At 39.2% G+C, this 25785-nt stretch overlaps 1 protein-coding gene across 4 annotated transcripts in view; it reads right to left on the reverse strand.

Annotated features, from left to right (window-relative positions):
• The window catches only part of RGL1 (ral guanine nucleotide dissociation stimulator like 1), a 291692-nt gene that overhangs the window by 124837 nt on the left and 141070 nt on the right, over positions 1-25785 (reverse strand). The gene's annotated exons all lie outside the window — the stretch shown is intronic.

Raw genomic sequence — 25785 nt, forward strand, 5'->3', positions numbered from 1 at the left:
GGAAACCTTCCCGGACAGGGCGGCTTAAATTCACAAGGCCCCACTCAGGTTTCAGAGCTACTCACCTTTCTCTGTACTCCAATTCCCTGGCTGGCCATCTAGTGTGTAAAGGGAAAAGAACTAGCTTCAAGCCAAGTGGATACAGCTTCACATCCAGCCTTGCAGTGAGTGAACCTGAATGCTACTACCCTGAGCCTTAATTTCCTCATCTGCAAAATGGGACAACCATCTACCTGAAAGAGTTTGAAAGAGATCAAATGAAATAATGCATGCAAATCATCAAGCACATGGTAAGTGATCCAAAAAAATTCCACTGCCTCCTTATTGTACTTCCTCCCAAACCATATTTATCCAGACTCACTGAAAAGCGTGTTATGTATGCAACACTAGGAAATCTGAAATGATGTCTTCTCATGGAATTACTTTAAAATTTCAGAGAGGTTTTCCAAGAATAACTATTTGTATTTACACCTCACAATGTATGTAATTTTGTACAAATGCTGTTCTGCAAAAAAAGAGGCAGACTTTATGCTAGATAGAGCAATTGTGTGTTGCAGTTTACAAATTTTTTAATACTCATTTAAAAATATTTCATCAGTAGGCAGTTCAGTCCATATTACCTTATTACCTGTACCTTTGGGTTAAAGTACTCCTGGTCAGTATGTGGGAAGACAAACCGGTAAGCCATTTATAACTCAGTTGGTGTTTATTTACCACATTAGCCTTCCCGTGACCTAACAGAGTCCTGAGAGGATAGGTTAAGTTTTGTTAAAAGATCAGGAATGTTTTGTAGTTTTTAGAGAGCAAGACTTGCATCTCTTTGGTTCAGTTTATTCCAAGGTGCTTTATTCTGATACTATTGTAAATGAGATTGCTTTGTAAATTTCACTTTTAGATTGTTTGTTGTTAGTATATAGAAACACATTAATTCTTTATTTTGCAATTGACTGAATTTGTTTATTAGTTTATAAGGGTTTGTTTGTTTGTTTTTTGCTGATACACCTAAATAGAAAGACATCCCATGTTTATGGGTTGAAAGACTTAATATGTTAAAATGTCCATATTACCCAAAACTTTCTGCATATTCAATGCAATCCCTTCCAAAATCCCAAGTGTATTTTTGACAGAAATAGCAAAAATAACCTTAAAATTCAAATGGAACTACGAAGGATCCTGAATAATCAAAGCAATCTTGAAAAAGAAGAGTAAAGCTGGAGATCTCATGCTTCCTGATTTGAAAACATACTACAAAGCCACAGTAATCGAAACTTTATGGTACCGGCATAAAGACAGACACACAGATCAATGGAACAGAGCAGAAAGCCCAGAAATAAACCCAAGCATATGTGGCCAACTGATCTTCAATAAGGATGCCAAGAATATACAACAAGGAAAAGATAATCTCTCCAACAAATGGTGCTGGGAAAACATTTGTACAAAAACTAGATCACATGTAAAAGAATGAAATTGGACATTTATTTTACACCATACACAAAAATCAATTCAAAATGGATTGCAGACTTAAACATAAGACCTGAAACTATAAAACTCCTTAAAGAAAATTGCTATAGTTTGGTTTGTTTGACCCCTCATAATCTTATGTTGAAATTTAATCCCCAGTGTTGGAGGTAGGGCCTAATGGGAGGTGTCTGGATCATGGAGGCAAATCCCCCATTAATAGTTTGGTACCATCCTCAAGGTATTGTGTGAGTTCTCACTTTATTAGTTCCAGTGAGAGCTGATTGTTACAAGGAGTATGACCCCCATCTCTCTCTTGCCTCCTCTCTCACCATGTGATCTCTGCATGCGCTGCCTCACCTTCCCCTTCTGCCATGAACTAAAGCGGCTTGAGGCCCTCAACAGATGTAGATGTTGGCGTCATGCTTCTTGTGTACAGCTTGCAGAACCATGAGCCAAATAAACTTCTTTTCTTTATAAAGTACCTGCTCTCAGGTATTCCTTTATAGCAACACAAAGGACTTAGATAAAAATATAGGGGGAAAGCTTCATTATATTGGCCTTGGCAATGATTTCTTGGATATCACACCAAAAGCACAGGCAAGAAAATTAAAATTAGAGAAGTGAAAGTACATCAAACTAAAAAGCTTCTGTGCAGCAAATGAAACAATCAATAGAGTGAATAAATGACCTATGGAATGGGAGAAAATATTTGCAAATCATGTATCTAATAAGGGGTTAATACCCACAATATTTTAAGAGCTTCTACAACTGAATAGAAAAAAAAAACAATTTAAAAATGGGCAAAACACCCGAATAGATATTTTTCCAAAGAAGACATACAAACGACCAACACATATATGAGAAAGTGCTCAACATCACTAATCATCAGGAAAATGCACACCAAAACCATAATGAGATGTAACCTCAAACCTGTTAAGGTGGCCATTATTAAACACACACACACACACACACACAAAATAACAAGTGTTGGTGAGAATGGGGAGAAATTGGAACCCTTGTGCACTGTTAGTAGGAATGTAAAATGGTGCAGCCACTATGGAAAACAGTATGGAGGTTCCTCAAAAAATTAAAGAGAACTACCATATAGTCTAGCAATCTCAATTCTGGGTATTTACCCAAAATAAATCAAGATCTGAAAGCGATACTTGCACTTCCATGTTCATTGCAGCATTACTCACAATAGCCAAGAGGTGGAAGCGACCTAAATGTCCATCAACAGATGAATGGATAAAGAAAATGTGGTATTATTAAGTATTAAAAAGAAAGAAAATCCTGTCATATGCAACAACATGGATGAACCTTGAGGACATTACTCTAAGTGAACTAAGCCACTTACAGAAGGACAAATACTACATGATCCCACTTATATGAGGTATCTAAAATAGCCAAACTCTTAGAAGCAGGAAGTAGAATGGTGATTGCCTGGGGCTGGAGAGAGGGGCAGATGAGGAATTCCTGTTCAGTGTGTACAGAGTTTCAGTTATGCAAGATGAATAAGTTCTAGAGATCTGTACATTGTGCTTATAGTTAACAATAATGTACTGTACACACGAAAATCTGCTAAATAGGGGAAGATCTATATTTAAGCATTAGTATGTTCTAGGAATAGTTTTGTGTTGCCATATTTGGTGTACACTGACAGTAACAACAGAAAAGTTCTAGCATATAAGAGGAAAGAGGTATGGAAGAGCAACAAACGGGAGAAAAAAAAAAAATTCTTGCTTTACAGTTTTACCAGAGCCAATAAATAAAGAGCAAATGCAAGCAGCTGGTGTGCTGATTCTTTAATAGAGTCTGTCTAGAAATGGAAGTATACAATATATATACCCCATTCATTCATTTATTTATGTATTCATTGGTCTCTATGACACCACATTTTTCTACATTTTATTCTACCTCTCTGGCTGCAAGAAGAATTAAAAAATACAAAAATTATGACAGCATGTACTTACGTAGGATGATATGGAGTGTTATTTATGTGTCTGGGTAAATGATGGGACATATGGCATATGAGTTTAAATTCCAGCTCTGGATGACTTGCCAACCAAGAGTCTGACCCTCACTTCTCACAGCCTTATTTTTCTCATTTGTCTCTTGTCATGCTTATCATGAGGATTACACGAAATATACTATGTAAAGTATCTGATAGAGTACTTGGAACATAGGAGGCATTGAATAAAAATGTATCTCCTCTCTCTACTTTCACACCATTTCCCTTTAATGTAATTTTGTATTTGTTTACTGCTTTTGGTTTGTAACCTGAGTATTCTTTATACTTTTACCTGGGCAAGATATTATATTGCATAACAGAAAAGTAAGGACAGTGAAAGTATAATGGACACTGTACTTCGAAATAAGTATGTAATAAAAACTTGTCTTACAAACCATATATCTGATAAGCGGTTAATATCCAAAATATATAAGGAACGCATACAACTCAACAGCAAATGAACCAACCTGATTTTAAAAATGAGACAGGGGACTTGAACAGGCAATTTTCCAAAGAAGACTGACAAATGGCCAACAGGTGTATGAAAAGATGCTTAATATCACTAATCATCAGGAAAATGCAACAAAACCAGAATGAGATATCAACTCATACCTGTGGGGATGGCCATTATCAAAAAACAAATAAGTGTTGGTGAGGATGCAGACAAAAAGGAACCCTGATATGCTATTGTTGGGAAAGTAAATTGGTACAGCCACTATGGAAAACAGTATGGTGATTCCTAAAAAATTAAAAATAGAACTACCATATGATCCAGCAATCCTAGTTCTGGGTATTTATCCAAAAGAATTTAAATCAGTATCTCAAAGAGATACCTGCACTCCCATATTAATTGCAGCATTATTCACAATAGTCAAAATATTGCAGATACAATTATTATTCAACCTTTAAAAAGGAGGCCAGGCATGGTGGCTCACGCCTGTAATCCCAGCACTTTGGGAGGCCGAGGCAGGCAGATCACGAGGTTGGGAGATCGAGACCATCCTGGCTAACACGGTGAAACCCTGCCTGTAGTAAAAATACAAAAAATTAGCCAGGCGTGGTGGCGGGCGCCTGTAATTCCAGCTACTTGGGAGGCTGAGGCAGGAGAATGGCAAACCCGGGAGGCGGAGCTTGCAGTGAGCTGAGATGGTGCCACTGCACTCCAGCCTGGGCGACAGAGCAAGACTCCGTCAAAAAAAAAAAAAAAAAAAAAAGGAAATCCTGCCATCTGTGGCTACATAAATGGACCTGAAATACTAAGTGAAATAAACCAAACACAGAAAGACAAATACTGTATGGTCTCACATGTGGAATCTAAAATAGTCGAACTCATAGAAGCAGAGTAGCATGGTGATTGGCAGGGTGAGGGGGTGGGAGAAATGTGGTGGTGATGGTCAAAGGGTGCCAAGTTTCAATTATACAAGATTAATACCTTCTAGGGATCTACTACAGGTCTATAACACAGTGCCTAATAGCTACCAATACTCTATTATATACTTAAAATTTTCTGAGAGGGTAGATCTTATGTTAAGTGATCTTCACATACACACACAAAATAATAAGAATATACTAATAATAATAATAAAGGAGGAAGGAGGAAGCTTTGGGAGGTGATGATATATCTGTGGCTTTGATGGTGGTGATGATTTCATGGGAATATACTTATCCCCAAACTCATCAAGTTGTATACATTAGATATGTACAGCATTCTGCATCTCAGTCATACCTCAATAAAGTTGTTTTTTAAAAAAACTTGCCTTGAAGATGGCAATATCAACATAAAATGGTAAGAAATGAGAAGGCCTTGGCTTTGTCATCCTCAAACTGAATGCTGCACTATAATGTCCTATGCCCAGTCAAAAGTTTAGAAGAAAGCAGTCCTGAGAGGGCAATAATAATAATAATACCATGCGAAGAAAAATAAATAAGTGAGAGGGCAGGATTTCCATTCCACACCTTAGTACTACTAAGCACAAATTGCCTCTACTTACCTATAACCACTACCTAAGCAGACTAATGTGAAACTTCTCCCACTCACTGGTAGTGGACTTTTGAACAAAACTGATAATTGCCCTTTTGCAATAATTTACTCATAAACTATAATAAAGATTATAGATCCATAAAACCTTTTGGAGGACATAAGCAAATAAATCTGGTATTTCTTGATTCCTTCCTCCAACAATATGAAAGCTATTTATTTCTTCCAATATCCCTATGAAATGCTTCTCCCTATTCTTTAGGTTTGCAGCCTGTGTTGCTTACCAATCAACTTTCCATCTTCAGCTTTCCACTATCAGTTGGGCATTCTGCTATGGTTGTTCCTAGCTATGATAACTGTGGTTTCACCTGCTTTTTGCTTGAACTTTCAACCTTCCTTTGCAAAGGGTAAAGAGCCAGTCATGTTTGGTTAAAGATGATCAGTCCTCTGAAAACTCCTTAACCAGTAAGCCGTTGCTTCCATTTTCTGAGGGACCAAGCTGATTTTATTAGTTATCACAGAAATACTATAAGGTATGAGTGAAAAATTCTCAATGCTCTGTTATTACATTTTTATATTTAGGCAAGCAAATTACAAGCCCACTTTAGGCAGACGTATTACAACTAAAGAAGAGGCTGCCCTAGGGTATAGAAAATGAAGACAGAAGAAACAAGCAAATAGCACTTAGCAGATGGTAGGCCAAAGGCAGAGAGCTCCTCGGGCCATGATGGCAAACATTTTTCAACTAATAGCTTACCAATTGTTGGCAATAATTTTTTTTTTTTTTTTGAGACGGAGTCTTGCTCTCTCACCCAGGCTGGAGTGCCGTGGCGCCATCCCAGCTCACTGCAACCGCCACCTCCTGGGTTCAAGCGATTCTCCTGCCGCAGCCTCCCAAGTAGCTGGGATCACATGTGCCCACCACCACGCCCGGCTAATTTTGTATTTTTTATAGAGACGGGGTTTCGCCATGTTGGCCAGGCTGGTCTCAAACTCCTGACCTCCAGTGATCCACCCACCTTGGCCTCCCAAAGTGCTAGGATTACATGTGTGAGCCACCGTGCCCGGCCAATTGTTGGCAATTATTCTTAATCAGTGATGATGCTCTCCTAAGGAGGAAGTTGGATACTGAAATACTATTTGTAACTTGGGCTAATGAGCATTATTACCTCATCTAATTATATATTTCTGTAAAAGAAAAAAGGACAGCCAGCCAGAAATTTGTTCACATGTTTGAAAAGATCAAAACATACAACCATCAACTCAGAAATAATGCCAGGTTGTGTGACATGTAATAAAACATCTGCAGAATGGGAGCTGGGTGAGCTGATGCCATGGAGGCTTTGACCAAAATTGAGGAAGGAGTTACTGGGCAATTAGCCAAATCATATCTCTTTGTGGGACTGAAGGAATCTCCTTTTTCATAATAGTGGTATTGAAATGGTACTGAAAACCAAGATAAACTAGAACTTCTATAACAAAGTAGCTAAGAGTGAAGGCTCTGCAGTTAGAGACAACTAGATTTGAGTCCTAGTCCCACCACTTCTCTCTGAGGCAAGGTCTTTAACACCTCTAAGCCTATTTCTTCTTTTTTTAATTATATTTTAAGTTCTAGGGTACATGTGCACAACGTATTTCTAAGAAAATAGGGATACAGGCCGGGCACAGAGGCTCACGCCTGTAATCCCAGCACTTTGGGAGGCTGAGGCAGGTGGATCACAAGGTCAAAAGATCCAGACCATCCTGGCCAACATGGTGAAAACCTGTCTCTACTAAAAATACAAAAATTAGCTGGGTGTGGTGGCATGTGCCTGTATCCCAGCTACTCGGGAAGCTGGGGCAGGAGAATTGCTTGAACCCAGGAGGCAGAGGTTGCAGTGAGCCGAGATCGCGCCACTGCACTCCAGCCTGGTGACAGAGCGAGAATCCATCTCAAAAAAAAAAAAAAAAATAGGAATACAAACACCTTCCTCATTGGCTTATAGTAGGAATTAATTAAGATAATTGACATCATGCCTTTAGCACAGTGCTCAGCAGCATACATAATGTTTTCTATTATCTAGACACTAGATACTAAACTCTAGATACTAGATAATGTTGTCTATCATCATCATTGTTATTATCTGTTACTACTACATGTTAGGTCAATGAATTGCAAATGCTTAGGAGACTATGTTAAAAATTAGACCCGTATTTTGAGTAGCTCAAGATTTTTTAGCTTGAAGCCAAACGTCATAATATAGAGATTACAGCAAGAACTATAAGCCCCACAAACTGTTCAGTCAATGAGCAACATTTACTGAGTCGCTACACAACATAGAAAAACACCAAGCTTGATTTTCCTGCGCACTTTAATTTATCCTCCACACAGTGACCACAGTGATCTTTTCAAAACCCCATACTATCCTTTCCTGTTCTTAAATCCCTCCAGTGGCTCCTCATTGCTCAGTATAAAAACCTAAAGCCTTTTCATATGCCACAGGGCCTTGCCCAGGTTAGCCCCTGCCTGCCTCTTCAGCTTCCTTCCACTAATCTACCTATGCTCTCTGGGCTCCAGCCACCCCAGTCTTCTTTCAATGTCTTGAACATATCTGGCTCCCTCCCTTCACACAGCCTTTGCTCATGTGGTTCTCCATCTTTGGGACATCCTTCCCTGTTCTCCTCTCCCACCTCAGTTAAATACCCCTATTATGTGCTCTCATAGTTCCATATTCCTCTCTTTGTAGCTCTATCACAGTTGTAATTTTACACTTAATTGTATGATTATTTGATAAATGTCTGTTTCTCCCGTTTCTCCCATTAGACTGTTAACTCTATCAAAGCATGGGTAATGTCAGTTTTTTCTCATCACTGTATTTCTAGCACCTCACACTGTGCCTAGCACATAGCAGATGCTCAATAAATAATTTGATATAGATAGATACCATGCTATAAACTCAGTAAGTGTGGCTGGACATGGTGGCTCATGCCTGTAATCCCAGCACTTAGGGAGGCTGAGGCAGGAGGATCACTTGAGCCCAGGAATTCAACACCAGCCTGGGCAATGCAGCAAGACCCTGTCTCAAAAAAACAAAATCAGCAAGTACTTAGTAATTATAGTTGAATGATATAAATAAATCTTAGATATTGTCTCTACCTTAAAGTTGCCTGTACTCTAAAAGCAGAGAAAAGGCATAAAGAAAATGACTACATGATGTTACAAAGCCACACATCAGCAAGTACAGATAAAGAGAGCAGGGCAGACTAACAATGTAGCCCTGAGACACTGAGAAAATGAGTCAGGTGGTGCTCGCTCTTAAAGGACCAGGTAATTTCAGCTTTTATTAAGGCTGTGTTAACCACCACCTTTGAAGAAATAGAGAAATATGTTTGGGGAGGAAGAAAGAGGAGTCTTCCAAATGGCATGTTGAAAGGAGATGGAAAGAGATGATATTTGTTTGGAGAAGTGGACCATATAGTTCAGGTAAATGAGGTGGGAATAAAGTAGCCAGTTGGCAGATTTTTTAAAAAATTTTCTTAAAAGATAAATGAACAGTGTGAACAAGAGGACTTTTTTATTGATACATGTTTGTGAGGTACATGTGATAGTTTGATAAATGCATACAATGTGCAGTGAGCAAATCAGGGTAATTAGGATATCCATCATTTCAAACATTTAACATTTATTTGTGTTGGGAACATTTCAAATAATCTTTTAGCTATTTTGAAATATATAATAAATTACTGTTAATTATAGTCACCCTACTGTGTTATCAAACACTAAAACTTAATCCTTCCAACTGTACCTTTGCACCTATTAAGCAACCTCTTCTTCATCCCCCTCTCCACCTTTTCCAGCCTCTCTGGTAAACATCATTCTATTCTTTTCCATGAGATTAACTTTTTTTTAGCTCCCACATGAGTGAGAACATGCAATATTTGTCTTTCTGTGCCTGGCTCATTTCACTTAACATACTGACCTCTAGTTCCATCCACATTGCTGCAAATAACAGAATTTCATTTTTTATGGCTGAATAGTATTCTTGTGTGTGTGTGTGTGTCCACATTTTCTTTACCCATTCATCCACTGATGTACACTTAGGTTGATTCTACATCGTGGCTATTATGAATAGTGCTGAAATATACATGGAGGTCCAGGTAGCCCTTCGATATACTAATTTCCTTTGATACACTGATTTCCTTTCCTTTGGATAAATACCCAGTAGTGACATTGCTGGATCGCATGGTAATTTTTTCTTTAGTTGTTTTTTTTACAAACTCCATGCTGTTTTCCATAATGGTTATACTAATTTACACTTCCATTACACTGTATTAGAGTTTCTTTTCCTCTGCATCCTCACCAGCATTTATTATTTTTTGTCTTTTTGATAATAGTCATTCTTTTTTGTCTTTCCCTGATGATTAGTGATGTTGAGCATTTTTTTCATATACCTGTTGGCGAATTGTATGTCTTTTTTTGAGAAATGTCTGTTCAGAGCCTTTGCCCACTTTTCAATGGGATTGTTTTGTTTTGTTTTTTCCTGTTGAGTTCTTTGAGTTCCTTATATATTCTGGATATTAGTCCCTTGTCAGTTGAATAGTTTGCAAATACTTTCTCATATTCTACAGGTTGTCTCTTCACTCTGTGGATTGTTTTCTTTGCTGTACAGAGGTTTTTAGTTTAATATAGTCCCACTTATCTATTTTTGTTTCTGTTGCCTGTGCTTTTGAAGTCTTAGCCATAAAATCTTTGCCCAGACTAATGTCCTAAAGCATTTCTAGTAGTTTTATAGTCTTAGGAATTATGTTTAAGTCTTTAATCCATTTGAAGTTGATTTTTATACACGGTGAGAGATGGGGTCTGGTTTCATTCTTCTGCATATGAACATCCAGTTTTCACAGCGCATTACTGAAGAGCGTATCCTTTCCCCATTGTATGTTCTTTGTGCTTTTGTCAAAAGCCAGTTGGCTGTAGGGACAAGGATTTATTTCTGATTTCTCTATTCTGTTCCATTGGTGTATATGTCTGTTTTTAAACCAATACCATACTGTTTTGGTTACTATAGCTTTGTAGTATATTTCAAAGTCAGGTAGTGTGAGGCCTCCAGCTTTGTTCTTTTTGCTTTGGCTATTCTGGCTCTTTTGTTGTTACATACAAATTTTAGGACTGTTTTTTCTATTTCTTGGAAGAAAAATTGGTATTTTGGTAGGGATTACATTGAATCTATAAATTGCTTTGGGTAGTATTATTATTTTAACAATATTAATTCTTCCAATACATGAGCATGGAATGTCTTTCCTTTGTTTGTGTTCTCTTCAATTTCTGTCATCAGTGTTTTGTAATTTTCATTGCAGAGATCTTTCACCTCCTTCAGTAAATTTATTCCTAGGTATTTTTTGTAGCTATCATAAATGGGGTTGCTTTCTTTATTTCTTTTTCAGCTAGTTTATTATTAGCATATAGAGATACAACTGATTTTTGTATGTTGATTTTGTATCCTGAAACTTTACTGAATTCTCTAATCAGTTCTAAGAATTCTTTTTTGGTTTATGTATATATAAGATCATGTTGTCTGCAAAGAGGGAGAATCTGACTTCCTCTTTTCCAGTTTGGTTCCTTTTATTTCTTTCTTTTGCCTGATTGTTCTGGCTGGGACTTCCACTACTATGTTGAATAAAAGTGGTGAAAATGAGTATCCTCATCTGTGAACAAGACGATTCTCATACTTATCCATAGGTTAGCTTAGAGTAGAAAAAGGACATAAAAGAGGATATTACAGTAATGTACACACCAAATAATTATCACCTAGGCTGAGTGAGGCAATATCAGGGTTTTGAAATAAAGAAATGAATCCGAGTGATATTTAGGAAAAATAAACATCACAACTTGATAATAGGCAGCATGTTGCAAGTAAATGACAGAGTAAAGCAAAACAAACAAAAAAAAAACCCCACAAAACTGCAAGGTTTTAAGACTAGACCACTGGGATTGTGGTGAGGACATAAAAATAAAGAGAAAATGGGAAGGTATGAGGCTTTTGGAAAAAATATCAGCTCAGTTCTGGGGATAAAGAAATTGGATATATTGAAGAGTGGTAGAAAGGAGAGATAAAGATTAAAAATGAAGAAAGCGACTTCTAAGTTAGTACATACATATACATGGGAAATTATTTGAAACCATGAATTCACATGATTCTTATTTTGAAGAGAAGCAGTCTAAAAAGAGTCTCAAGATGCACTCATCATTGAAGAAGGAAAAACAAAAATAATCAGGGAAACGAGCAAGAGGGAAAGAAGAGCAAGAAGAACTTGAGTTATGAAAATTAATGCCTCAATGTCAGACGGATTAGCATCAGTCTTGGAATACAGTCAATGGACTTTAGAATACTTCAGACAGGAGATTTACCTTCCACACTTATCAAAAGATGCTGCATATATTTTAAGAGAGCTTTCCCTGTTTAAAAACATAGAAAAGTTTTAAAAAATTATCACCAGTTATTCTGTTCTATGACACTCTTCAATAAAACACAACCAAAGTTAATTGGAAGTCTTAGTGTGGTCAGTTACATAACACTAGAATTGCTGAATAGCTTAAACACAGTGTTTTCCCAGAAATATTTGTCTTTTGGATGAAACCAAGAATGGAAAGTTTCTGCTTTAAAGGAGAACTTTTGAGAAGGTGGAAAAAAAAGAAAAACATATATAATGGAAATATAATTGTAACAAAAATTAACCAAAATTCTACAAATATAACTACTCACACAGAGACACACCAAAACACAAAGAAAAGTGAATTTTACCACTTTAGAAAATCAACTGTGGATTGTATATCAATTAGATAATGTCTTTTTAAAAATCAGATAATATCTCATATGTTGCCTTTGCCAAGAACAAATTTAGACAGATCTTTGCTTTTTGTTATTTTCCTATTAAACTGGCAGAATCATCTCATAATGACCCACACTGATCCTGTTTTGTCTAGGACACAAAGTGAGGTCTACAGAATGAAAATGTTTAGTTTGGGGAGGGGGAAGGGAAGGAGTAGTTACTTTTGTTTATTCAGCTTCTTCTAGATGAGTGAATAGCTAATGCTCTAGAAAGCTGCACCCAGCTCTCACCCCTACCCTGATTCTTCTCCCATTTTCCTCTCTCTTCTCTCCTTCCCACCAGAAATTGTGTGTGTGTGTGTGTGTGTACACATACATGTGCTATCTGTGCTATGTGTGTATATATCGTGGGAGGGGAGAACTGATAGAGTGGGCTGGCCTTCATTTCAAACTTCTGTAATAAGAATTAATGACTTATTTCCAGAATAACATAAACCCAACAGAAAGGCATTGTAAAGAAATAATGGTGCAATGGTATTTTGTGGCAACCTTATAGCCAAATAAGTAATATACTTTTCCTGATAGCTAACTAGATAATATAGTTAACATTGTTCCAAGCAAGTTCTCTTTTATAACTTGTTAGAATGCCCTTCTGTTAACTTATTCTATCCTGTGCCTCAGGAAACCATACCACCCTGGTTGAAGGCTGCTTGACCTTGGCATAAGAACCAGCTGGCATTCTTGTCATACATACCCAACTAAGGCTAAGTTATTAGTCTTTCCCACTTGAGAAGGCTTGAGGGTAAGGCATGGATTAGACAAGCAGTGAGAAATTGTTCAACTTGATTAATTCTATCAATCCATACCAGACTCAAGCTGCCTTACATGGTCCAGAAGGTCCTCAAATCAGTTCAGGTACCCAAAAGAAATTAAACTGGCTTTGGGTGTAGGTTCCAAGGATTCCAGGACAAAAGTGGACCTACTGGGATTGTGTCATGGCTGTGAACCATGGGAACGAGGGCATCATCATAGGATGTTGGAGCATCAAGATAGAAAAAGCCTGGAGCCCAGGCACAGTGGCTCACGCCTCTAATCCCAACACTTTGGGAGGCTGAGGCAGGTGCATCACTTGATGTCAGGAGTTCGAGACCAGCTATGACCAACATGGTGAAACCCCACCTCTACCAAAAAATTTTAAAAAAAAATTAGCTGGGTGTGGTGGCGGGTGCCTGTAATCCCAGCTACTCAGGAGGCTGAGGCAGGAGAATTGCTTGAACCCGGGAGGTGGAGGTTGCAGTGAGCCAAGATCATGCCACTGCACTCCAGCCTGGGCAAGAGTGAGACTCCGTCTCAAAAGAAAAATAAGTAAAAGCCTGCTTCTGACTATTAGGTTGGTGCAAATGTAATTGCGGTTTTTGCTATCACTTTTAATGGCAAAAACCACAATTACATTTGCACCAACCTAATATCCTAAAGAACAAAGCTGCCATACCTGTCCATGACTGCCTATCTCTGGATTGTTTTGTGACAAAGAAAATTCCTTCTTGTTTAAACTGGCATAGATCTGTGACAAGCAGCCAAACCTATATTCCAATTAATATACCTGGTTAAATAGAGCAGAAATCAGTAGAGGTAAAGGAGCCATTTAGCCAAAGCCTTGCTTATAATAATATACTAAGACTTACTCTGATATACTCTGATTCCAAATTGCTCTGGCTTTTGCCTACTTATTATGTAATGAATATTTATTTTGTGACCACTATATACCAGACACTGTGCTACACATGGCAGAGCTTCCTTTTTGTTTTTGTTATTGTTTTTTGTTTTTTTGTTTTTTGTTTTTTGAGACAGAGTTTCACTCGTTGCCCAGGCTGAAGTGCAATGGCATGATCTCGGCTCACTACAACCTCCACCTCCTGGGTTCGAGCAATTCTCCTGCCTTAGCCTCCCAAGTAGCTGGGATTACAGGCGCCTGCCACCATGCCCAGCTAACTTTTTTTTTTGTATTTTTAGTAGAGACAGGATTTCACTATGTTGGCCAGGCTGCTCTCGAACTCCTGCTCTCAGGTGATCCACCTGCCTCGGCCTCCCAAAGTGCTGGGATTATAGGCATGAGCCACCATGCCCAGCTGGTAGAACTTTCTACATGACAGACATGGTACCTGCCTCATGGTGCTAATGGATTAGAGGGAGAAACAGACAAAGCACTTACACTACCATATGATAAATGTTGAGAGAAAACCTCCTATTACAGTATACAGGCTAAGCCCATAGAATTCAAGAAAGACTTCCCAAAGAAAACAATCTCTTAGGTGACATCCAAAAGATGAGGCAGAATTAATCAGAAGTAGTAGTGGAAGGGGTGGGTAGGGGAAGAGAGCAATCTAGGCAGAGAAGACAGAATTGGAGAGTTAGAGGGAGCACAGATTAAAAAGAATCCTGGACGTGCCCCCCTAGTTCACACACATGCCAAATAGGCTAATACTGTATATTTTTCCTAAATAAGAATAGCACTACATCTTCTCTTCTTGAGCACTAATTTGTTTTAATAGTATAATATACTGTGTGTATGTCCCTTGTTTTTGTTTTATTTTATGTAATCCCATAATCCTTCAAATAATCCTCTGTCAAGGGCCAGGTAAATAAATAACTATTTTAGTGACCTCAACAGAACATGTACTGTGCATAAAGTACTGAATGATACATACTGCTCCTGGATCTAAAGTAAGGGAGGTGTGATGGTTAATTTTATGTGTCAACTTGACTGAGCCAATGAGTGTCCAGATTAAGCATTGTTTCTAGGTATGTCTCTGGATTTAGCTCAGCATTTGAATCAGTAAATTCTGTAAAATAGATTGCTCTCCCCAATGGAAGTGGATATCATCTAATCCATTGAGAGATTGAATAGAACAGAAGAGAGGAGGGAGGAATTTGTCCCATTTTCCCCTGCCTCACTGCTTGAGCTGGGACATCTCATCTCATCTTTTAATGTGCTTGGACTGGGATTTACATCATTGGCTCTCATGATTCACAGGCCCTTAGACTGAATTTCGCTGCTGGTTGCAGACAGCAGATATGTGACTTCTCAGCCTCCATGATCATGTAAGCCAATTCCCAGTTAAATATATTCCTATTATTTCTGTATCTGTAGTGAACCCTGACTAGTACAGGAGACAAACAAGGGAATGAACAAAGTAAGCAGGTAAAAGGGAAGCAAGTGAGTGTGGGCTTCTTTCCTAGTCCATTTTGTGTTGCTATAAAGGAATACCTGAGACTGGGTAATTTATGAAGAAAAGGCTTATTTGACTCATGGTTCTGGCTTCAGGCTACTTCCACTCATAGTGGAAGGTGAACGGGAGCTGTAAGAGATCACGTGGTGAGAGAGGAAGCAAGAGAGACAGCGGGGAGGTGCCAGGCTCTGTTTTTTTTGTTTTGTTTTGTTTTGTTTTTTTAACAATCAGCTCTTGTGGGAATTAATAAAGCAAGAACTCACTCACTACAGCAAGGATGACACTAAGCCATTCACAAGAGATCTGCCCCCATGACCCAAACACCCCCTGTTAAGCCTCACCTCCAACACTAGGGATCAAATTTCAACATGAAGTTTGGAGGGGACAAACATCCAAACTATAGCAGCTTCTATGGAACCATCCTGACCCTAAATTCCAAATTCAAATGCTAATGTTATCATTTGTTCCATTTAATTCAGCCATCCTAGCACAGGTCTGGCACATGTCTGGGGACAGGAATACAGGCTGGATGGAAAGGCCTCTTTCAATTCCCACCTTGGAAATACTTAGGTGTTAGTGCTATCCTTGACCAGGAAATGGAAGAGAAGATGATATTGGGATCTCTCTTGAGAGACGAAAAAAGACAACTTTAGAAGTACTGAATGCTGTGAGCCTTCAGACAAAGAACTCGTACCCCATTAAGGCATCATGAAGGAGACTTAAAATGTGAGTAGAGTTTTAAGGTGGTAGGGCTGGGGTTTAGTGAAGCAATGCAGGAGTGAAGAAGAGAGCAATGCAAGCAGAGTGAATAGTGTGAGCCACAGTTAGAGGTCAAATGTGAGGTCATCACAGACTGGGCACTGGGAAGGAGGCCGCCCAATCAAGCCACCTCTTGCTCACTCTCTCATTAGCTCATTCCATGAGTTGTATTGATGGAATGTCATGTGACAAAGTGTAAATTGTCCACGTTCCTCTGTGCTAGGATGGTTTGTTTGAGATTTACATTATTTGAGCAGGTCCCGATTATGTACAATTTAATCACTGCAGCATGTTTATCACCTACTTGCAGGTATAAATATTTTTGTATTGGCAATAACTAGTGTTTTCTGTCACTTTTCAATTTGCAAGATGCTTCTACATATATTCCCCTAGTACTCACAATGAGCCCCAAATGTAGAGGTATTACTGTCTCCATTTTATGACCTAAAAAACTGAAATATCAAGACTACAGACAATATAAATGCTGGACCAAAGTCTTAAACCTGTCTTTTGACTCCAAGTATCAGAATACTTTAAAAAGAATGTTTCTTTTTTCCTTAGAACATTTGTCCACATCATTGCTATTTTTAATATTATTTAGGACTTAGGGCATTTTATGAATTGCATTAGTTCTTCATACTCATTAGTACAGATTGAGCATCCCTATTCTGGCACCCAAATTGCTACAAAATCTGAAATTTTTTGAGTGCCAATGTGACACTCAAAGGGAATGCTCATTGGAACATTTTAGATTTCAGATTTTAGGATTAGGGATGTTCAACTGGTATAATGCAAATATTCCAAAATATTTTAAAAATCTGAAATCTGAAACATTTCTGGTCCCAAGCAGTTTTTTTGTGTGTTGTTTGTTTGTTTAGAGACAGGATTTTAGTCTGTCACCCAGGTTGGAGTTCAGTGGCATAGTTCACTGTATCCTCAAATTCCTGGACTCAAAAGACCTTCCCACCTCAGTCTCCTGAATAACTAGAATTACAGGCATACATCCCGATGCTCAGTTAATTTTTAAAATATTTTTTTAGAGATGGGATCTTGGTATGTTGCCCAGGCTGGTCTCAAACTTCTGGGCTCAAGTGATCCTCCTGCCTTGGCCTCTCAAAGTGCTGGGATTACAGGTGTCAGCCACTGTGCCTAGACTAAAGCATTTTCCATATTTTGTTTCATTGATTGATTGATTGATTGAAAGGGTCTGGCTCTGTTGCCCAGGCTGGAGTAGAGTAGTGCAATCACAGCTCGCTGCAGCATCAAACTCCTGGGCTCAAGCGATCCTCCTGCCTTAACCTCCCAAGTAGCTGTGTCTACAGGCACACACCACCATCCCCAGCTAAGTTTTCTGTAGAGATGGGGTCACACTATGTTGCCCAGGCTGGTCTCAAACTCCTGGCCTCCAGAGATCCTCTAGCCGTATCCTCCCAAAGTGTTAGGATTACAGGTGTAAGCCACTGTACCTGGCCAAAAGCATTTTGAATAAAGGATACCCAACCAGTAATTAGAGGTCAATTTACATGGTTGCCAGCACTCACAAATTACGTTCTTGATGAGTGTCTTATCCTTTTCATTCCCAATGCCACTATGCTGGTTCAGGTTCATTTCACCCAGCACATCTGCCCCATTCATTCATTCATACAATCATGCAAGCAGCTATTATGCTCCAGGTACTGTGCTGGGTCCTGGACATGACATAAGGATCAATACAGAGTTCCTATTTTCAAAGAACATACAGTCTAGGTAGAGGATAAAGATAATAGGACCTCAAAAATAATGCGAGAAATGCTATAGTAGAGCAGGCACAGGATGTGGCCCTTAGCATCAAGGAGAAGCACCTAATCCACAGTCAAGGAGTCAGGTATGCCTACAGCTGAGACCTTAATAGGAGGCAAAAGTTAACACATGAAAAAGGGGAGAAATATTCAGTTCAAGCGAAGGAATGGCATGAGCAAAGGCATGGATGCCAAAGAATACAAAGTAATTTCACGGGTGGACCGAAAACAGTTTGATACACCTGAAGGATTAGTGCAATGGGAGATGGGCTAAGGCCAGATGACAAAGAGGGTGGGGGCCATGCTAAGGAATTTAGACTTTATCCTGGGGCAATGGAGATTATGGGGAGATTTCATGCAGTAGAGCTACATGAGAAGACTTGCATTTTAAAAAGTTCTAACCGCAATATGGAGAAAGGATTAGAGCAGCACTGCCCCATTGAAAAATAATGTGAGCCGCTTATAAATTTTAACTTTTTCCAGAAGCCACATGAAAAGAATGAAAAGAAACATGTGAAATTAATGTTTTATTAGTTTATTAATTGTATGAATTTTACTCATATAGTTTATGCCACAGTATTAGAAGGGGGCCTGGAGAGAAGTGAACACACTGGAGAAGTGCTTAGGAAGGAGAATGGCCGAAATTTGTTACAGGTGAGGACTCACTTAACTCTGGTTCCTTTTACACACTAGGATCAAATTGATCTTCCTGAAATACAGCTCCAATTAAGATATTCCTCTGTTTTAATTTTTCCATTGTTCTCCTTTTGCCTACTAAATCAGGCCTAGACTCTTTAGCCAGCAGTGGACCCTGACTGTTTCTCCAGTATCTGCATCCTCCCCTCCAAACAGCTGGACCGCTCTGCTCCCACCTGTAAACCCAGCGTCGAAGGTCAGTCATAACCTTAAGCAGAAGGCATTAAAAGACTTTGGCTCAGCACTCTGGAATGAAGTATTGAACCATTCTTACTGCTAGTCAGGCCCATGTTCCAGGTCTGACTCCTGGCTTGGAAATCTGCCTGGTCCCTCTGGGGCTGGGGCCCAGCTTCTTGCTTTCCATTCTGCTGTTTCCTCCCAGAGCTTGGAAGTCTGCCCATGAACCTGAGCATAGCGGCTGGAGCCTGCTAACTGCTGACAGACTTTCTTATTCCCTTAGTCTTGATTACACTTCTAAGTGCCACCTGTTCCTGTATTTCTCAGTATCAGGCACCTTCCCTCCTTGAGACTTGTCTCCTACCTCTCAGTACCAACTTGTCTGGGTGACCGCTTGTCATCTATCGCCATATTCTTCTGCACATCTCTTCTAATGCCTTGTCTGCCAGCCTAGACTTCCTCACAGTTCCTGATCAATCCTCGAGGGCAGATCTGGTCCCTCCCAGTTTGCCCTGTCTTTTGCAGCAAACCAGGCTATTTCTAACAATTATCTGTAGCTATGACAATGAACATTCAAGGCCCTGCAGATTAGAGCCCCACCACACCATTGAAACTTCTTCCTTAATATGCTTGTGCACCCTTCACTCCACTCAGAATAATCTCATCATTGTATGCTATTCATGCCCCAAGACTGCAGACCTCCCTGATTTATTCCTGACAACTCCACACGCTGGAAAGGTCTTTTTCCCATTCCATTCCTATTTAACTTAGGCATTCATAATAAATATTAAACTCAAAAATATGACAATCCATAATCTCCTCCCCACTCCAACTGGTTACATCTCCCTCCTCTGAACTCCTGTGGCTCATTAGCTGGGTTTCCATTATAGATTTTATTGCATTCCTCCTTATTTTAAATGTCTTATCTCCCTAAGAATATAAATATCTTGGGAATAAGATCCATGTCTGATTACTTAGCAAAGCAAAGTAGCTGGGGGAAAGGGAAATAAGGAGAAAGGGGGAGCAGGAAAGAGAGACTTGGCTCAATTTCACAAAATGAGTAATAGTCCATCAAGGATTATTATTGAGCAAGCTCACATTGTCACATGCCTGTTTAGTATCCTTAATCAAATCATTCCTGAAGCATGGAGGGCAAGGGCTCCTGTCCCTATGGACGTAAGGAAATCTCTGTGAGTCCTTAGGTAATAATATTGGATTGGTGCAAAAGTAATTGTGGTTTTTGCTATACTTTCAATGCAAAACCGCAAATACTTTTGTGCCAATCTAAGTATTATTATATATATGCATGTGTGTGTGTTCCTTATTTTCTTCCCTTTTCCTGTCTATTTGAACTTATCTCTTCCCATCTCCCCCTCCCTCTCTCTCGTTGAATTCATCTGGGAACCCCCACTCCTCACCCCAGGGTTTGAGAGTTCCCCAAAACGGAGCTGGAATAAATTCAGTAACCCAGTAGAAATCCCTTCAGTTCTTCCTTTCGGCACCCACTGGGTCCACAAATAAGCAGCAGCTTTCCTCATTGATAGGAAACTCAAGGATCCTGGGAATGCAGCTCTACCCTCCCCCGGTTATCTTTTAGAAATTCAGTTATCTTTAGAAATTCAGTACCAGTGGAAAAGGTTCAGGCCGGAGAACTAGATATTTCTGTTTATGATTAAGGTGGGCAAACTTGATTCTTGCATCCAGTACAATACTCAGCCTCTTGTTCCCTGTAAAGCAGTGAGATCTACACATGGACATCCGACTACCCTGTCATTTTGCCATTGTCTACACCCCCATGGCACTAGGAGAGTTAAGGAGACTGTGCATCATTACTTTGCACTCATTTTCCAGCTTTCCTCTTAGGAATTCCAGATACTTTAGAAAATATGACAGCAATCTCACCAAATCCCTGCATGGTACCTAGAGCACATTACCAACAAAAATAAAATAATTATAATCCACCCACCACAATATCTATTCTGTCTTCTGCATTATTCTGTAATATTAGATATCTGAGTAGCTCTCATGTGTATTATACTATTCCTGTTCAGCCATAAAAATATGTAGTGCCAAATCCCAGGCCATGAGTTATGAAGACACAATAGTTGCAAGTTCTATGATGCCAAACAGACATCAAAAATCAAGTTTTATGAAGAAGCATTTAACTGTGATTGAACACGCTTCAAAGTGCTTTTAAGTGGTTATTCCTCCCAGCTTCCCTGTCCATGTAATGAGCTCCATTTCCCTGATGAAGCTATACGCACTGAGTTTCCTTTAGAAGTATCAAAAAAGATTCTATCTTGCCTCACAAATTTGATGGGTCTGTGTAAAGGCAGCAGAGTTGGCAATAACCTCTCAAAATACCACGTGTCTGGGTGGAGATGGAATAGTAAAGTCCTGTTTCCTGGGCTATGTTTTCTGGAATTGGAGCCCTGGTATCTTTGTGGCAGGTATCTGGGGACAGAGTGCCATCGGTGGACAATCCTCATAGAACCCACATCCTTTTCTGGCCAAGCACAGGGTGAACATTAACTTGTAAGGTGTGAAAGAAGATTTATTCTATTGATTAGCTTAAGAGCTAGATAGGAACATCACTTATTTATGTATCAGGTGTTCATAAACTAGAACACAGAAAACACTTTAGGAATAAAATCAGAAACCAGCTACATGAGTCTGGGAAAATATTATTTTTCTATCTATTCAAAATGGATTTTTATACTCTTGAGAGTGCAAATGGGCATAACCTTTTTAGAGCACAATTTGTTGTGGTTTTAAAAATACATCAATATGTCCATCAGTATAGAGACTGTTAAATGAAAATGGCACATCCATGTAATGGATTACTGTGTAGTTAGAATGAGATGGATCTGTGTGTGCCAACATGAAAAGATTTCTAAGACACATCATTAAAGGAAAAATGCCAGGTATAGAATGATATGTACACTATGATACCTTATATGTTAAAACACACACATATATGTAGAGATGGGTACATATATACATTCAGGTACATGCATGATTTTTTTCTTCTGTAAAGAATCTCGAGAAATGGTTAACAGTGGTTAACTTTCAGTAAATGGATCAGATGGGGTGGAGAAATAGTTTAACAGAGTGGAGTGGCATTTGGGAGAAAAACCAGGGCCTAGTTTAGGTTTCTTATACTCCACAGTATTAAAAAACTTAATAAATATTCCATAACTATTTTAATGGGTTTCTAAGTTAGTGTTTTCAATAGCAACTGGGTATGTGGCCAAAGAGGGAAGAAAAAGAGAGTTCTTAGCAGAGCAATCCATAAATACTTTCAGCCAGCTAAGGTAAGGGGGAAGTATTCCAGTCTACATAGAAGAAATTGATCTCTCCAAAAAAATGTTTACTGTGTGTTAGGAAGGAGAAGGAAGTGGAAAAAAGAAGAGTAATAATTGCTTCATCTGGGTTTTCAATTGAATTTGATTTTTTTCTACTTATTTTACTTCAGAAAAGAGATTTTGATAAGAGGAACTAGTCCATGCCTGAGAGTATGAAGAACCAAAATGTCCTAGCTATCCATAAAGTCGGAAGGATCACTCTTATCCCTGCCCCATCCCTCTGGCCAATGGAAAGGCTAGAAAAGAGGTGCTTGGAGGAAATGTTGACAAACCTACTTAGCAATAGGCCCTGAAGTGTGAGGAATATAAACCAGCTGCAGAGAACTGGCCTTCAGGAGCTGCTGGTGGCTCCATTTCCATGGAACAGCATGACTCCTTTGTTTTCTTGGGCCTGGGAAAGGAAAAATGTCTTTTACTCTTGTGTACAGTCTTGAACTGCAGCTTCATTAATCCATTTCATGGTCAGGACTATTGTGGCATATTTCATTATTTATCCAGACAGTATGAAGAGGTAAGGCAAAACTGAGACTCAAAAGAGTCCACCGCACTGAAAGTATCACCTATCATACACCTTTTGTTGTGACACATGTAGAGGCTTTCTATTGGCCAAAACCTATCCTCAAGCCTATATACAAATCCTATAAAATAAGCATGACTTTAACATTTTTTTTTCCTACCTGATGGTAATCCCATAAAGCACTGAATCTCCCCCTCTTCTCACTCACCATCCAAGCATTCAGTGCTGGGGCAGAAGAGGGCAGGTTGGCAAAATGAGAAGACTTATTGGATAATTTCTAAATGCTGAAGCTTCTTCAGGGAAGCAAACTTCCCGCCCAGGGCAGGTTACTTCAGCTAGTTACAGCACAGGGCTAATGAGGCCAAGGTCATGAGCTTGTTTACCCTGAGGGCCAATTAACTTTGATCTACTTTATGGCCACATCCTGTATCCCTCAATCCAAACAGCTGTTTCAAAAATGGATGCCCTTGACGACAAGGAGGACTGCTCCAAAGTAAAATAGATGTAACAGTTCAAATTTATCATGCTCCTGAAAAATGACGCAAAGCATATTAGAAACATTATGAACCCACATTTCCACCAAAATAATTATTTTCAAAAAATCAAGTCACCCAGCACATTAAGAATGTTGCACCCATTCACAGGTATTCTCCCAGGGAGGAAACTGGAATCAAGGTGAGTTTTATCAAATTCTATATCCTTTATATCTCACTAAGTATTTTATATAAAACTAAACTGAATCAACATTTTAGATACTATTTGATCTGAGCATTCTTCGTGCTAATTAGATACTGATTTTCTCTTTTATAAATTGATAGTTATTTCAATTGACCCATTTCCTCCTTCACAAATACATTCTTCACCCACACACTATGCATAAAATACCTTCTGTTTTCAGTTGGCTTGCAGAACTCAACACTGATGCTTTCCTATCATTCAAAAAAAAAAAAAGATACAAATTTACAAACTATCTTTCCTCAAACTTCTACACAAGTCCTTGTTTTTTAAAGTTTCCAACACAATCCACAAACCCAGACCTAGAGCAAACTTTGGGGCTATCTCACACACTCACCTTGACCCAGAATTAACTGTGGGGGCTACCTCACACACTGTCCTAGAATTAGCATCGAGAGTCATCTTACACACTCATCTTGAAACCTGAGCATGTCTTGATCTCAAGATAATAAAAAGAAATTTTGGCCAGGCACGGTGGCTCATGCCTGTAATCCCAGCAACTTTGGGAGGCTGAGGTGAGTAGATCACTTGAGGTCAGGAGTTCAAGACCAGCCTGGCCAACACGGTGGCCAACATCTTTACTAAATATACAAAAATTAGCTGGGCGAGGTGGCACATGCCTGAAATCCCAGCTACTAAGGAGGCTGAGGCAGGAGAATTTCTTGAACCCAGGAGGCAGAGGTTGCAGTGAGCCGAGATCCAGCCTGGGTGACATTGCATTCCAGCCTGGGCGACAAAGCAAGACTATAAGAAAGAAAGAAGAGGAAGGAAGGTGGGAGGGAGGGAAGGAAGGAAGGAAGGAAGGGAGGGAAAATTTTGAAATTTTGCAATGCTCCAAATAAGAATCACCACTTCTAATGAACAGCTACATGGCTTCCTTACTGACAGCAGTCTGTCCTCCAGGGGAGGAGGAAGTTTCCCCTGCTTTCTTCCTCCCAGCCACCTAATAGGTGTCCGTGAAAGACTGAGAGAAAAGTCTAAGCGGAGCACCAGTTGTACCAGTGCCAGGTGTACAATTCTGCCAGGGGGTTGGCACAGGACCATCTCTTACAGAAACTGCTCCACCTATCACGGCCCATTTGTCTTCAAAGGAGCACTGAATCCAGGCCTCAGGAAAGATGCAGACAATTCCCTAAAGGATGAGCCCTCTTTTGTAATGATCTGGGAAAATATGTCAATCTGCTCAGAGAGACTTATGCTGACCATGTATATTTTGATCCAAAACCTGAGACATGTAGCTGAACCATAGATGACATACATCAAATCAGACTGAGGACAGAGAATTTGGAATATAGAATCCAGACCCTTTTTCCCATCCTAGATTTTCCATTCTCCCCAACTTCTTTAAAGAACCCTCCCAGTTCTCCATGGGCTATCAAGCCTCCCCACAGTTTCTCTGTTTACCCCCATAAAGGACAGAAACATATCATATAAAATAAGGTGTCGCAAATCCCTGAAACCATAAAGGATTATATATAAACATCATTTTATTTAGTAAAACTTTACATAGTATACAGTTTTCCCCATACTACTTGTTTATGAGGTCACTAGGAAAACCCCTACTCTTTTATGTCTTCCCTCTCCTGTTTATCTTTGATATCCTCCCTTCTCCCCCGCTAGATTTTTCCTTCTTTCCTATCCTATAGTACAGAGCCCCTTTTCTTCTTTACTGTATAATTCTAAACACAAGCGCTGCCAATAACCCTAAGCTATGCTGCATCATGCTGATTTGCACCAGCTGTGCCTTATGGCGGTTAACCCATGCTTATAACAGGGTCTCCTTAGATCTTCCTGTGAGAACAAAATCCACATACACATCTAAAAGTCACAACCAGTGAGGTGGAAAGTGAGCCAAAAATAAATAGATCCTGCTTTGAACTACTGATCACATTAAATAAGAAAAAAATACAGAGCTGGAGGAAAGAAAAATGCTACCCCGAGCTGCAGCTTAAAAATTTTCTTGGACACATGAAACAAACTGTAAAGATAATCTATCCCTTCAAATATCCCACTTCCAAATGAGATGTTAATTTTCTCAGTATCAATAGGGTTGGGGAGAAAGGAAGATCAGGGTAGGGAGTGAAGGAAAGGAAGACTATCATCATGCAGAATTCAAATGACAATAAAAAGTACATAAAACTCAAACGACAATAAAAAGTATACTCTAAAATTAAAAGCTAATGGCCAGGAACTTTGTCATGTAATTAGAGTTTGCAAAGCTTAGAGTCTTTGAAAATCTTAGATAATTGTAAAAACCAAGTCCATAGAGCAA

The sequence above is a fragment of the Pan troglodytes genome, chromosome 1 (genome assembly GCF_028858775.2).
Source record: "Pan troglodytes isolate AG18354 chromosome 1, NHGRI_mPanTro3-v2.0_pri, whole genome shotgun sequence".
In the NCBI taxonomy this organism is placed as follows: Eukaryota; Metazoa; Chordata; class Mammalia; order Primates; family Hominidae; genus Pan; species Pan troglodytes.